This window comes from Suricata suricatta, chromosome 1 (genome assembly GCF_006229205.1).
Source record: "Suricata suricatta isolate VVHF042 chromosome 1, meerkat_22Aug2017_6uvM2_HiC, whole genome shotgun sequence".
Lineage (NCBI taxonomy): Eukaryota > Metazoa > Chordata > Mammalia > Carnivora > Herpestidae > Suricata > Suricata suricatta.
Genome location: NC_043700.1, coordinates 139,974,483 through 139,988,931, shown reverse-complemented (window position 1 = coordinate 139,988,931; position 14,449 = coordinate 139,974,483). Strand labels below are relative to the sequence as shown.

Below are 14,449 nucleotides of genomic sequence, written 5' to 3'. Positions count from 1 at the left end.
ACCCGGGCGATGGAGGCGTCGGCTTCGCAGCGCGCCCGCCGCCGCCGCAGCAACAGCGCTCCTGGAGGACCCCGCCGTCGCCGGGCTCCCCGCTGCCCTTCCTGCTGCTGAGCTACCCGAGCGGCGGCAGCGGCGGCGGCAAGCACCGTGAGTGGCGGCGGGAAGGGGGGACTCGGCCGGGAAGGGTCCAGGGGGGCTGCCACGGTTCGGGCGCCGGGCTGTTTATCTCCGAGTCTCCCCAGGCCGCGGGCGCCCGCCCGGCCCGGCTTCCCCTCCCCTCCTGGGCCGGGCGCTCGTCCTCGCCAGCCTCCCACGTGCTCGCCGGGTCCCAGTCCCCGGTCCCAGGCTGGGTGCCTTCCCCCGAGGAGGGGGCGGCGCCCAGAGACCCGGCCGCCCGGTTGGCCCGCCTTCTGCGAGCTCCCGGCTCTGGGGCCGCGGAGTAGGTGTGGCAGCTGCGCCGCCGCCGCCCGGGCGGCCTCGTTTGTACCACTAAAATTTTTACGAGCGTTCACGCCACACCCGTAAATATCAAAGATGCGTCGAGGGGATTGAGTAGAGAATTTAAGAACAGTACGCGAGTCGACGTGAATGGAATGTGTGGTTTTGGAAGGGTCCCTCCCGAGATCATATCGTTTGGCAGGCAGAGGCCTCCACCTTGTAAACCACCGCCACGGGAGCCCTCAGAATGCCGCGGACCCCACTTTGTGCTTTATCAGTCAGCAGATGTTCATTGCCACTTGTCAGGAGAGGGGCCCTGGAGTAGGCAATGTGTGTAAAAAGACTTGGAGGAGTGTTAAGTCTGGTTCAACAAGACAGGGTCTTACGAGATGAAAATGGGGCAGAAGATACACGGCATGTATAGATGCCAAATACTTTGCTGTGTGAGTTCTGAAAAGGGAGAGAAACTTGCCTAAGGTGATGAGGGAATCTCTTTCCTGGAAATAGAGCTAGAGATTTCTTTTATCAACAAAGCAAGCCTTTTAACTGCTCCACACAACCAAGAAATCCTGACTTTGTCTTTGCGGTCCCTAGTCCATCCCTTATGAGATTAAGAGTCGAATGTTTTCTATGTGCGTGTGCTGTGATTATCATAGTTCATCCTCACATCTCTGTGAGGTAAATACGATGCCACATTTTCAGATCCGGCTAAGGGAACAGTATTATTGAATGATTTGACCCAAGTAACAGCCTTGGAGTAGGAATGAAGTTGACCCAGATTCCTTGGCTATCAAGCCCGTGCTCCTTAAACACCAAACTTCTGAAACTGGGGGCTGGTTCTCCCAGGTTGGGAGCCATTGTGTTCAGCTGGAGGTCGTCGTCCAGTGTCACGGTTTCTGTATTACTTACCTGGAAAGAGGGCCAACACTGACCACTGACAAAAAGTCTTAGTAAAACCATAGTTGGTGTGTTGGAGTGGTATGTGCGAATCTCAAAATGGGAGTGCCTAAGCAAGGTAGCAATTAGTCCTTTAATAAGTAGGGGGAGTAAAGATGATATTCACAACATTACTTTCAATTTTCTAAGGAATCTGCTTTCTACTTTGTCCTTTAAGCACAGCCACTCTTTTCTCCATAAAATTTTGTTTCTGTGTGATCTGCTTATTAACCACTATTACTATAGGTTGAAGACACTGCTATCACTTCCTTATAACTTTGTGGTACAACCTTTATTTATTTTGATGTTTGTTTATTTTTGAGAGAGTGTGAGTGGGGGAGGAGCAGAGAGCTAGAGGGAGACGCAGAATCTGAAGCAGGCTTCAGTCTCTGAGCTGTCAGCATGGAGCGGAAGCAGGGGGCTTGAACCCACAAACTGTGAGATCTGAGCGAACTTGGTCGCTTAACTGGCTGAGCCATCCAGGTGTCCCACAACCTTTATTGACAGAAGAAATTTTCAACTGTGGAGGTGTCAGCTGTGGTGTTATCTGAATTTCATTTAATTTATTTGATGATGCTTCCTCCTATTAAGGGTTAGCTTTATTTTTTTAAAAACTACTGTTAGAAAAGTAGGGCCTAAGCATGATCAAGATCATAGACGGAAGACTTAAAGCTGAAGTTTCATAGGTGTGCTCTCTTAGTCTCAACCTTATAATAGTCACATGATCCCACGGCCACAAGATCATGAGCTGAACTGAAATCGAGTGTGGGAGGATTAATCAACTAAGCCACACAAGCGCCCCACCTTGTTATTTTTATATGTACTTCAGAACACATGCAAACTTGGAAAAAGGAATACTTAGAAGATTTTTTTTTTTGTGGCTGCCCGGCAGAGTCCATGCAATTTTACTTTCTATGATGTACAGTAAAACCTTGGTTTACAAGCATAATTCGTTCTAGAAACATGCTTGTAATCCAGAGCACTTGTATATTAAAGTGAGTTTCCCTATAAGAAATAATGGAAACTCAGATGACTCATTCTACACCCCAAAAATATTCATGTAAAAATGATTACAATACTGTAATATAATACAAAATAACAAAGAAAATACAAAATATAAAGAAAAATAAATTGATATGAACTTCCCTTTGAAAACCTTCATGGCTGGTGTGAGGGAGAGAAGAGAGGAGGGTTATTGTGTAGGACAACATTCACTATCACTAACGGATGTTGACTACAGTACAGCATTAATAAACTCTTGTCATATACTGTATTTAATGTAACTGGCAATAAGGCAGCAGAGGAAAGGGTCTCTATCTGTAGGCAGCCTGACCTAGAATGATGCAAAATGTTCCTAAGCTTACTCTTGTATGGAAAAGCAAGGGACTGTCCTTAGATGCTTTGAAGTGACCAAAAAAAACACACTAGTGCCAGTTGTGGGCACCTTCCAACATTCAAAAATTTTTGCCAAACACCATGGCCTGAGACCGAGCATGGGAGACCGTCACCCACAATCCTGGAGAGAGAGAGAGAACCATTGGCTTAGTTGTGATTGTGTGACATTTGGCATCACGTACTACTTGTGTTGCAAGACATTGCTTTTTATTAAAGTTTATTAGAAATGTTTGCTTGTTTTGTGTAACACTCATAGAACAAGTTACTCACACTCAAAGGTTTTCCTGTACTTAGAGATCAGAACTGTGCATCTCCTGGCTGTTCTATTGAGCAACCTGCGGTAACAGTTTTAAAAAGATTTTTCATTTCAGTTACCAGGACAGTACTTAGTTTCAACCTCAGTACCCAATGAATATTTGCCTCCCCAACACTTGGTTTTTACCACTTGCTAATGTATTTGCCAAAAGTGCTTAATGTATAATAATTTTGAAGTGTTGTGTATTAAGGCAATGCCATCTTTTTATTGTAGAAATCTTGACTGTATTCAGATGTTTTAAAAATTAACCTTTACATTTGAGGTTGGAAGACGCTGATCAAAAATAGCAAAAATGTATGCAGGGAAGGTAGCTTACACTTTTCAGAGTTTGTGATGTGTACTATTTCAGTGTAAAGTCCTGCTAGATGTAATGTCTTTAATATATATATCATGCTTAAATACAGTAGGAAAGAAGGCTTCTGATTTGCCTTCTTGGATTACATCCCTTTTTGAGTCTTTGAGTGCTAGTCTGATAATTTTTATGCTTTTCGCTTTTAAATCTCATAAAAATTCCTAACCATGCATTTAAAAAAATGTTTATTTTGATAGAGGGAAAGTGAATGAGGAGAGATGGAGAGTGAGGGAGGGAGAGAATCCCAAGTAGGCTCTGCAGTGTTAACACAGAGCCCGATGCAGGGCTTGATCTCCCGAACCATGAAATTATGACCTGAGCTGGAATCAAGAGTCAGACACTTAACCAACTGAGCCACCCAGGCACCCCCCCCCCAAGTCTTTTAAAAAATATTTGATCTATAAAAATTACAAGTAATACATAACATAAATCTGTTCTCATTGTTTAAATGTTTACAGTACAAGAGTACATTCAGTACAAAGTGAACTTTCCTTTTGGGTAGGAGACCTGCCCCCTTTTCTGAGAATACCACGTTTGAGTTTGGTGAGTTTTCTTCCAGAACTTTAGCATGCATTCACGTTTGTGAATATATGTATGTGCTCTTCTTTCATGAATTTATGTATGACCTTCCACATCAATTTCTCATAAACTATATAAGGAGCTACTTCCATGCCATGGGGCAATGCTTTTAGTGCTCTCCTTTTCCATCCTAACTTTAGAGTCTTCTCGTGGATGAGTAGGAGATGGCTTCTTGGTGTTGGAATGAAGAGGCACTCCTGCTGTCTGCACAGCTAGCAGCTCTCCTGACAGTTATTTCTTCTTCCAACTCCCAGAGCCACAGCAAACATTTATGTTTATGGCAATGACATGCAAATATACCCCCACCTCTGACCTTGTCTTTTCCAATCACAGCAGTGTACCAAACAAAGAAAAAAAAGGCCCCACTCAACAAAGAAGCAACTGTCTTTCTGTATTTGTATGTGCTGTTGTGAGATGGTAGAAGGGCTAGGAGGGGAATAGAAGGAAGAAAAAAGAAAAGTGGGAAGGAATGACAGCATTACTATGTCCACCCACTGTAAACTTGAGTATACCTAATAGTGAATGACTTGTTGAGCCCTGCAAAGTGTGGAGATTGAGGGTTTCTAGAAACATTCACAGCTGTGCTTTCTCACAGATGCACTTTAAGAATCCATGATTATGGGGCGCCTGGGTGGCTCAGTCATTTGAGCGTCCGGCTTTGGCTCAGGTCACAATCTCACGGTTCGTGGGTTCGAGCCCCACATCAGGCTCTGTGCTGACAGCTAGCTCAGAGCCTGGAGCCTGCTTTGGATTCTGTACCTCCCTCTTTCTGACCCTCTCCTGCTCGTGCTGTCTCTCAGATATAAATAAAAAACATTTAAAAAAATTTATAAGAATCTGTGATTTGGGGAAGGAACTTTCTCATTTATGTATAAATGGAGGGATGAGTAACGGGAAAAAATAGTTTTATGTTCAGTTTGTACACCAATACACAATATAAAGATGTGTATATTATATATGTATATGTGCATATATATATATTTGTGTGTGTATATATGTGTGTGTGTGTATATATATATATTCTGATTTTAATTTATTCTCCAGGACATTTCTATTATCTCTTTCTTCTTATTTCATTGTTTAATAGCACTCCAGAAAACATTATACCTGGTTAGCAGTTGAACACACATTAATTAGTTCATTTGCTGTGTTTTTAAAAACTTTTTTTGCTTTATTCTATTTTGTAAATATCGGCATCTATTCAAAACTGAAAGGTATTGGGGGAAGGACTAAACAATGAGAACCCAAAAGTTTTGAGTGTTCATCTTTATTCTAATACTTTTTAGAATAGCAGATGGAGTTGTGACTTTTTAGCTTTTTGGTATAATTAATGTAGAGTGGTTTCTCCATTTACAATGCTGTGAGTCACAGGCCTTCAGCTCTTTTCCAGCTGTGTTAAGCATACTTTACTTGTGTTAAGAATCACTTTCTGGGGGCGCCTGGGTGGCTCAGTCGGTTGAGCAGCCGGCTTCGGCTCAGGTCAGATCTCACGTTTGTGGGTTCGAGCCCCGTGTCAGGCTCTGTGCAGACAGCAAGCTCAGAGCCTGGAGCCTGCTTCGGATTCTGTGTCTCCCTCTCTCTGCCCCTCCCCCTCTCATGCTCTATCTCTCTCTGTACCCCCCCAAAAAAAAATTTAAAAAAAAAAGGTGACCTTTAAAAAAAAAAAAAGAATCACTTTCTGGGGCACCTGCATGGCTCAATCGGTTAAGCCTCCAACTTTGGCTCAGGTTGTGATCTCATGTTTGTGGGTTCAAGCCCCGCGTTGGGCTCTGTGCTAACAGCTCAGAGCCTGGAGCCTACTTTAGATTCTATGTCTCTCTCTCTCTCTCTCTCTCTCTCTCTCTCTCTCTCTCTCTGCCCCTTCCCATGCTGTTTCTCTCTGTGTCAAAAAAAGAAAGAATCACTTTTTAATCCATTATATGCTATTTTGTCAAATGGCAGATATAAACACCCATAAAAAAAAGAAAGAAAAGGACCTTCAGAAATATAGCATCTTCAGACAAAGTTGAATTGTAAGTTAGTGACTACCAGAGAACGAGAGTTTAGAACTAAAGAGTATCTAAATGCAGGTGGGCCCTTTCCACACACAGCTGCAGTGACCTAACCTCAGGTGTGGGGAGCTGGGGCAGGCCCCCATTTCCTGCATCCTTGGGCTACAACCGCCTGTCTGCTGCTTCCTTTCCTGATACAGCTTTTATTATCACTGCTGCCCAAATTATCACAGTTTGTCTCCCCAACCAATTTCTCCCCTCTGCTTCCTTTCATTTGTTTTACTTACACTTCTGGCCTGGCATTATCAAAAAGATCATGCTCTGATTGACAAAACAACAATTTCAGAATATTAGATGTAATCTTTGAGACTTTGTTTTGACTGCTCCCATCTTGATAACATAGGCTGATTTTTTTTTATAGACAGTTTTCTTTTTTATTATTTCTGGTTTTAGCTTCATTCTGGATACTAGAGGATCCTATAAGGCTCTCCATTAGATGAAAGAAGGTTTGCTATAGTTCTGTAATCCAAACAATTACAAAGAAAGAATGTGAATAGTAAGATAATAGTATGTAGTGGCTACCATTTATGGAATATTTTTATGTGCCATGCAAAGATCTAAAAAGTTCACATTTATCAGTACTTACTGATTTTTTGATTCTTAAAATTTGCAATAGATAGAAGAGCCAATACTTAAAAACTACTCTCTTAACAATGAAAACAGGTGCCTGGGTGCTCAGTTGGTTAAGTGTCTGACTTCAGCGCAGGTTGTGATCTTGTGGTTCGTGGGTTTGAGCCCCAAGTTGGACTCTGTGCTGACAGCTCAAAGCCTGGAGCCTGCTTTGGGTTCTGTGTCTCCCTCTTTCTCTGCCCCTCCTTCGCTTGTGCTCTTTCTTTTTCTCTCAAAAATAAATGAACATTAAAAAAAAAGTGAAAACTGAAAAGAAAAAAGGAGTCCATATAGAATTCAGATAAGTAGATGGATACAACTTACATCAGAATATTTGATTCACTATCTCTAAATGACTTATCTAAATTATTATAAAAAACAAAAATTCTGATAGAGTAACCTTAAATTTAGAAGTTACATTCTGGGGACACAGATTCTGCAGTTTTAGGATAGTTCTTATCTCAAATTTTAGCACATATCAGAATCACCTGGACATCTTGTTAGCACAGATTTCGGCCCTATACCCAGAGGTGTTTTGTTTGTTTATTTTTAGTGAAACACAATTGATATATAACATTACATTAATTTTAGATATACAACATAATGATTCAACATTTGTTTATGTTGCAGTTTTTTACGTGAAGGACAGAATAAATTCCTATTCCTGCATAGTGTGATATCACAACTCATGTTCTTAATCACTATATGCTCCCTCACCTAGGCCTTAAATCAGTTTAGGTAGAAAGCAGTAAGTTTGGTGAGAGAGAGAGAACAGAGCAAATGTGCCAAAGAAAGCCTCTTTTGAGGCTAAAAGATTAGTATTGCCCTCAAAACATATTCACCTGACTTACTCTGTCTTACATCTTTTTCCTTTTTGTTTAGCAGAAATCTGTGTTAAAGAGATGGAATCTTACAAAGAAGCTAAGAGAACATATTTTTCTAGTGTAGGTTATAAGAAGTAAAAAGTCTGGGGAGAATAATGTAGCAGAATTAACTGGATGAAATAGTGCTTTTTTCTTATTGCCTAACATATTTGGAAATTCCTTAATTAAAAGTGTTGCCTAAAAGATACTCTGCCTCTTTATCATTGTACGAAAGGTAATGGGTAGCCATCATAAATAAAAGAATCCCTATGTATGTATGTAAATAAGAAAGCAAGCAAGCAAGCTCTGTGCCAGTGTGGGGCTCAAACTCAAAACTCCAAGATCAAGAATCATAGGCTGTACTGTAAGCCAGCCAGGCACCCTAGAGAACCCCATTTTAGGGATGCTGGGGTGCCTCAATCAGTTGGGCATCCTACTTCAGCTTAGGTCATGATCTCGTGGTTCAGGAGTTCTAGCCCCAAGTCAGGTTCTGAGCTGACAGCTCAGAGCCTGGATGGAGCCTGCTTTGGATTCTGTGTCCCTCTCTCTCTGCCCCTCCCCTGCTCACACTCTGTCTGGCTCTCAAAAATAAATGTTTAAAAAAAGGAAGAAAACTCCATTATAATGAATTTGCAGGATATCTGAGCTGTTGTGTTTCCACCCAAACCTTGTTAACATGGAAACTTCTTCCTATAGGGTAAAGTGGCTCAGGTATGAGCTTTATCATTTATTTTGGGAAGTCAGTAGAGTAACATAGTATGACTTGAAATTATGAAAAAGGAAATGTATTTAGAGTTACAGAGCAGTAGTACTTGAGAGAGTAAGTATCAGTATGGTCCTGCCCGCTATTATAGCTACATCAGAATAATTGTGAAAGGTTCATGGTCTTCCTAAAGCCCACCAGGCGACGGCTGCTGGCCAAGGTGGGTATCCCTGATTGCAGGGCCCCAGATAGTGACTGACTGGTTTTACACTTGTTCTGTACCAAACAGACATGACAGACAGCATGTGTCAGAGGGAGTGACATGGAAACTGAAAAGAAGTTTACAGATGCAGAGGTGGGAAAGTTTGGAACCTTATGAAACAGGGAAAGTGTCTGTCAGACTGTGACAGCAAGAGGCATGTAGAAAGCAGAAATTGAGCATGTTGCCTTTTAGAATAGGGTTCCTCTAATTTTAGAATCTCTTTAGGGACTCCACGGGCATTAACATCTGCTTCCTCTGCCTTTTTTATGAACTTAAGAACTCTGGTCACCTGATACGAACACTTGGTAAAATTCTGACCCATCTCTTCTTCCTTCCTCAAAGCCCGAGAGATGCCCTAGCATACCCTTTGCTCACATCTTCTTTTGACCTTCCTCTTCCTCGGTCCCATGAGCTTTCATCCTTACTGACTTAGACTTCATGTGATGGTAGTGTTTTTCCCCCCTGAATTCTCAAGCACCTATCATGATGATAATGGCTGGTATTTACTGACTGCTTAATTTGTACAAAGTGCCATGCTAAGCATTTTACTTAACATTACTTCCTTGAAGTCTGAAGTAGTTAATATTATTATCCCCCTTTTGTTAGTGAAGAAACAGGCACAGAAACAAGTGATATGCCAAAGTTACTCAGCTTCCAAAGGTGGATCTAGGATTCATGGGGGCCATTCTGACTCTGGAGTCCACATGCTCTTGCCTCCTTTCTCGTCCCCCCCATGACTGGAATCCCATCCTAAATGGAAGGCTCCTCTTCAGACAGCAGTAGCCCTCTACTTCCTCATTCTGCTCAGTGCAGCCCTACTTCCTAAGCGAATAAATAAATGTCAAATTCAGTAGTTATGTATGTAAACAACACTGAATAGCCGTCTATGCACTAATAATTGCCTGTTTTTTGTCTACTACCTTGTTCTTAGGTCCCTCATGACTTAGTCGGTGCCCTATGCATGTTAAATGAATGAATCTATTAGGTACAAGTGACTAAAGCCTGTATTAGACTGACTTGTTTGTTGGGCGTAAATATAGCTTGATTTTGTAGAAGCTGGGGGTGAACTTGGTTAAGGTAAAACAGGAGGGTGAAAATATACCATTGCAAGAATATAGAGTGCTTTGGAGTTACATTTCTGTACCAAGAAATATCTGTTGAGATTGGTATTTGGTAGGTCCTGTTTTAAGTAGATGTATAATGGTGTGCAGAGCAGGCAAAGTTCTCATGGGGCCCACGATTTTTGTGAAGCTAGTTATTTAGATTCATTTTATAGCTGAGTAAATTAGGACAGCAGGATAAATTTCCCAAGATCATCTACTAAGTTGCCGGCAGGTTTACATCTGTATATGGTTGCCTACTGCCACTTAACCATGAAATCAGTTTTAATTACTAAGATAGGAGTTAGCTGTAGCCTTGTGCTGGTTAATTTTAATAAGTGAAAAGATTTTGCATTTTTTTTTCCTAACAAAATAATTAGTTCAGATATAATCATTTTATAGTACTTATCCTTGGTTAATATCTACAAAGTAATACTGAGCCTTTCAAATGTATAGACCTACAATTGTAGAGATCTCAGCATCAGAGGTAGACATAATAGATTTTTGCTTGAGAGAGGGAAGGAAGTGGGGGGAGGAGTGGGAAGGAAGACTGGAGCATGTGAAAAAATCATGATCATTCAACTGAATAAACTGCTACTTTAGCAGAAGCATCTAGACTTTCCACCAGTGTCATCATGATGGTATTTCATCAAAAAAATCCTTTTGTACTGACAGCACCTAGTAAAATGTGGGGGGTGGGAGTGTGAGAGTTATTTTCTTAAATTGTAAAACTGTGATCCAGGAAGTCTTCGGAAATAGAACTTACGAGGTTTCCAAATTCATTTAGTTGCACAAGGCGATAAATTTTAAAAAGCCCAATAGGAACTCCTGTTAAGGAGACAACTACCTATTAAAAAAATGTGAAATAGTTTCTTACCTTAAAACCTATTAAGAATTGGTATACCTAAGGAAATCTATTTCTGGAGGCACCTGGGGGCTCTGTTGGTTAAGTATTTGACTCTTGATTTAGGCTCAGGTCATGATCTCACAATGGTGAGATGGAGCCGCAAATGAGATTCCCTCTGCTTATCCCCCACTTGTGCTCGCTCTCTCTCACAAAAAATCTATTTCTAAAAAGTATTTAAATAATATTATTTAAAACAAAAAAAATTAGAAATAACCCCTATATACTCATCAGCGTGAAAATGGATCAGAAAATTTTTAACACATACAATGGATTATTACCTCATAATACACTGGCCAAAAGGATAAACTATAGCTGTACACTACAATGTGGATGAACCTTTAAAAATGCAACATTGAGGGGTAGCTAGATGGCTCAGTGGGTTGAGCGTCTGACTTCAGCTCAGGTCAGGATCTTACCTTTAGTGAGAATGAGCCCCACATCAGCCTCACTGATGTCAGCGCAGAGCCTGCTTCAGACCCTTTGTCCCCCTCTCTCTGCCCCTTCCCTGCTTACACTCTCTAAAAAAATAAATATTAAATAAAATGCAATGTTGAGTGAAAGGCTTTCATACAGCATGAAACCCTTCTTATAAAGTTAAGATGAAGCTAATATATTGTTTAGGCATCCATATATTCATTATAATACTTTTTAAGTGAGGCGAAAATGTACACAAAACTTAGAAGTAATTGCTTCAAAAGGGCAGACAGGCGTTCAGAAGAAAGAAGGAGCACATACATTCATTATTGGCTCATTTCACTAGGCAGTGATTTCATGGTTGTATTTTTTAAGTATCAAAACTATACTTTGAAGTTTGGTACTTGAAGAAGTTCTGGAATAAGTCATTTTCTTTTCTTTTCTTAATGTTTATTTATTATTGAGAGAGACAGCGTATGAGCATGGGGGAGACACAGAATCTGAAGCAGGCTCTAGGCTCTGAGCTGTCAGCACAGAGTCGGATGCGGGGCACAAATTCACAAACTGGGAGATCATGAGCTGAGCTAAAGTCAGACGCTTAACTGACCGTGCACCCAGGCGCCCCTGGGATAAGTCATTTTAGAAAATAATTTCCTCTTTATTAATCTTTTCACAGTAAATGTATCAAGTGTTATTTTTTTTTAAATTGTTTAATATTTATTTATTTTTGAGAGAGAGAGACCCCGAGCACAAGCAGGGGAGGGGCAGAGAGAGAAAGGGATACACAGAATCCAAAGCAGGCTCCAGGATCTGAGCTGTCAGCCTACAGCCCAAGGTGGGGCACGAACCATGAGATCATGACCTGAGCCAAAGTCAGACCCTTAACCGACTGAGCCACCCAGGCGCCCTTCAAGTGTTCTCAATATGCCCAACTAAGTTAGTGGATGAGGAGGGACCTTGGTAAGATGCTTATTTCCTGCTCTTTCCGTGGAGTGGTAATACAATAAGTAGTGTATCTTCCTTCACTATGATCAGGAAGAATTTGGTTTACCCTTTGCCAGCACACAACAAGAAAGATCTAAGCTGGTATCTCAAGTTTCTCAGAAAATGCCCACTTGTTAAAAACTTGAACTGAATGTATGAGAGTAAGTGGAATACATGGTTTGTAAAGTGTGAAAGCTAATAAAAATTTTTTTTCTTCCTCAAATCTTAAATTTGTTCAAATTCCTATTTGGGAAATTTTGTTGGGGGACATTGCTTGTATTATGTTATTTTTTGTATGTGTGCTTTTTGTTTTGTTTTTATTTTCCCTAAGTAAAATTTAATCCATGGGTTGGAGTGCTGACTTTTCAGGGCATTAATGAAAACACGGACTTTGGTTTCAGGGCATTAAGACAAATCTTGGGCTCCTAGATCAGCCACTTGCTAATTGTGTAATGTTGGGCCAGTTACTTGGCTCAACTTTGGTTTCCTTGTATGTAAAGAGGACATACTAATATCTGCTCTTATGAGGATTTGATACAATCTTTATAAAGCACCTAACAGAAAATAGAGACTCAATAAATGATAGCTGCCTTAAGTAATCATTTTTCTCTGTTGTATAACAGGGAGATTGGGCATGACAAATGAGACTTTGTCTCATAATAGTAGCTAAGTGTTCTTAAATTATTTATTTTTAAAAACATTTTTATGGTTTATTTATTTTTGAGAGAGAGAGACAGAGAGAGAGAAGCAGAGGGGCAGAGAGAGGGGGAGACACAGAATCCAAAGCACAGAGCTGTCAGCACGGAGCCTGATTCAAGACTCGAACTCATGAGTTGTGAGATCATGACCTGGGCTTAAGTCAGACCCTTAACTGACTGAGCCACCCAGGCACCCCCCAGCTGAATATTCTTTTTCTTTTTAATTTTTTATTTATTTCTGAGAGAGAGAGAGAGACAGCATGAGCAGGAGATGGGCAGAGAGAGAGAAGGGGAGACACAAGATCAGAAGACAGGCTCCAGGCTCTGAGCTAGCTGTCAGCACAAAGCCCGACGAGGGACTCAAACCCACGAACCCGTGAGATCATGACGTGAGCCAAAGTTGGACATTCAACCGACTGAGCCACCCAGGTGCCCCTAGCTGAGTATTTTTTAAAAGGAACGTGACTTCTGACTTTGACATGTGAATCTCATTTGCTATGAATCAATTATAATGTGGAGGGGCGCCTGGGTGACTCAGTCGGTTAAGCGTCCGACTTCAGCTCAGGTCATGATCTCACGGTTTGTGGGTTTAAGCCCCGCATTGGGCTCTGTGCTGACAGCTAGCTCAGAGCCTGGAGCCTGCTTCAGATTCTGTATCTCCCTCTCTCTCTGACTCTCCCCTGCTCTCACTGTCTCTCTCTGTCTCTCAAAAATAAAAAGCATTAAAAAAATTTAAAAAAAATTATAATGTGGAAAATTCAGCCTATGTAAGCAGCGAGAACATAGTATTATTCAGATCATCACCTTGGATTTGAATTTCACGTAGGCCTGTTCTGCTTTTAGGGCCACAGACTATACCTCAGTCCTCCTCACAACCATCTTACAAATATATGCCTTTTTTCACAGGTGGGATCAAATGAGAAAAAAGTTAAACGTTTGTCTCACTGAGGACTTCATGTTACCTTTACATTCTAAGCTAATATGTTTACCTAGTAAAGCCCCAAATGTAAAAACAGTACTAAATAATGTTTAGAATTATTTGTTAGTCTTCTACAAATACTGCTTGTTTTCGCAGTGAATTCATTGCTTGGAAACAGTGTAAGTGTTCATGCTGAGGCTCAAGGGTGTTTACCTGCAAGCAGGTATGACTGAGATGGTGGAAAGACAGGTTTTCCTGCTCACCCACAGTTCTTATTTCTGAAATGACTGCTAACCCCTCCTTAAACTGAGACATAACCAGTGCAGAAAGGTTTTTCTCTCCTTGGCAGAAGTGTGAGTTGCTTTGGGCTTCCCTCCTGATGTCTTCTACCTGGAGAGAAGGACCTTTGGAAGGAATGTTGACCAAGTTTCTGTTTATTGACCTCGCTTTTCTTGTTATGCTAGTGGGTTGTAATCAGTCCAGATCTGTTTAAAGTTAGTAAATGCATGTTGGTTGGTAAAACGATTGTCATGGTTTATGATAGGCTCGAATCAGGTATTGGTGGAATAAGGAAATCTCAAAGCATTCATATATATTTTTTTTGTATCCACTATTCTATATTTCAAGAATGTATCAGTCTTGGTGTTATATGTACAGATAGCCAGGGCTCTTTGGCATTGTGATTCCAGGACTATTCAGTGTAAGTTTAAAGATTTTAATGACTGCTTACTAGGTTTTGAAGTATTGCCTGGCTTCATGTGAAACTGTTGACTGTCCCCTTTAAGCTTTAATGTATAAGATGGAAATATGTATGGCTAGAAAGGAGTCGACCTATAATTAAATGTGAATGTGTTAAATGAAGGCTTACGTTCAGTATTTGGATACAAAAATTCTGCTTTAAAAGGATGATTTTATCTTACTGC

General features: G+C 41.0%; 1 protein-coding gene across 1 annotated transcript in view; it reads left to right on the top strand.

Annotated features, from left to right (window-relative positions):
- Nucleotides 1-6: 6 nt before the first annotated feature.
- Nucleotides 7-14,449, top strand: part of RUFY3 (RUN and FYVE domain containing 3) — an 82,865-nt gene continuing 68,422 nt past the window's right edge. Inside the window, exon 1 of the mRNA XM_029945198.1 lies at nt 7-147. The gene's annotated coding sequence lies outside the window, so the exon portion shown is untranslated. The remainder of the gene's footprint in view (nt 148-14,449) is intronic.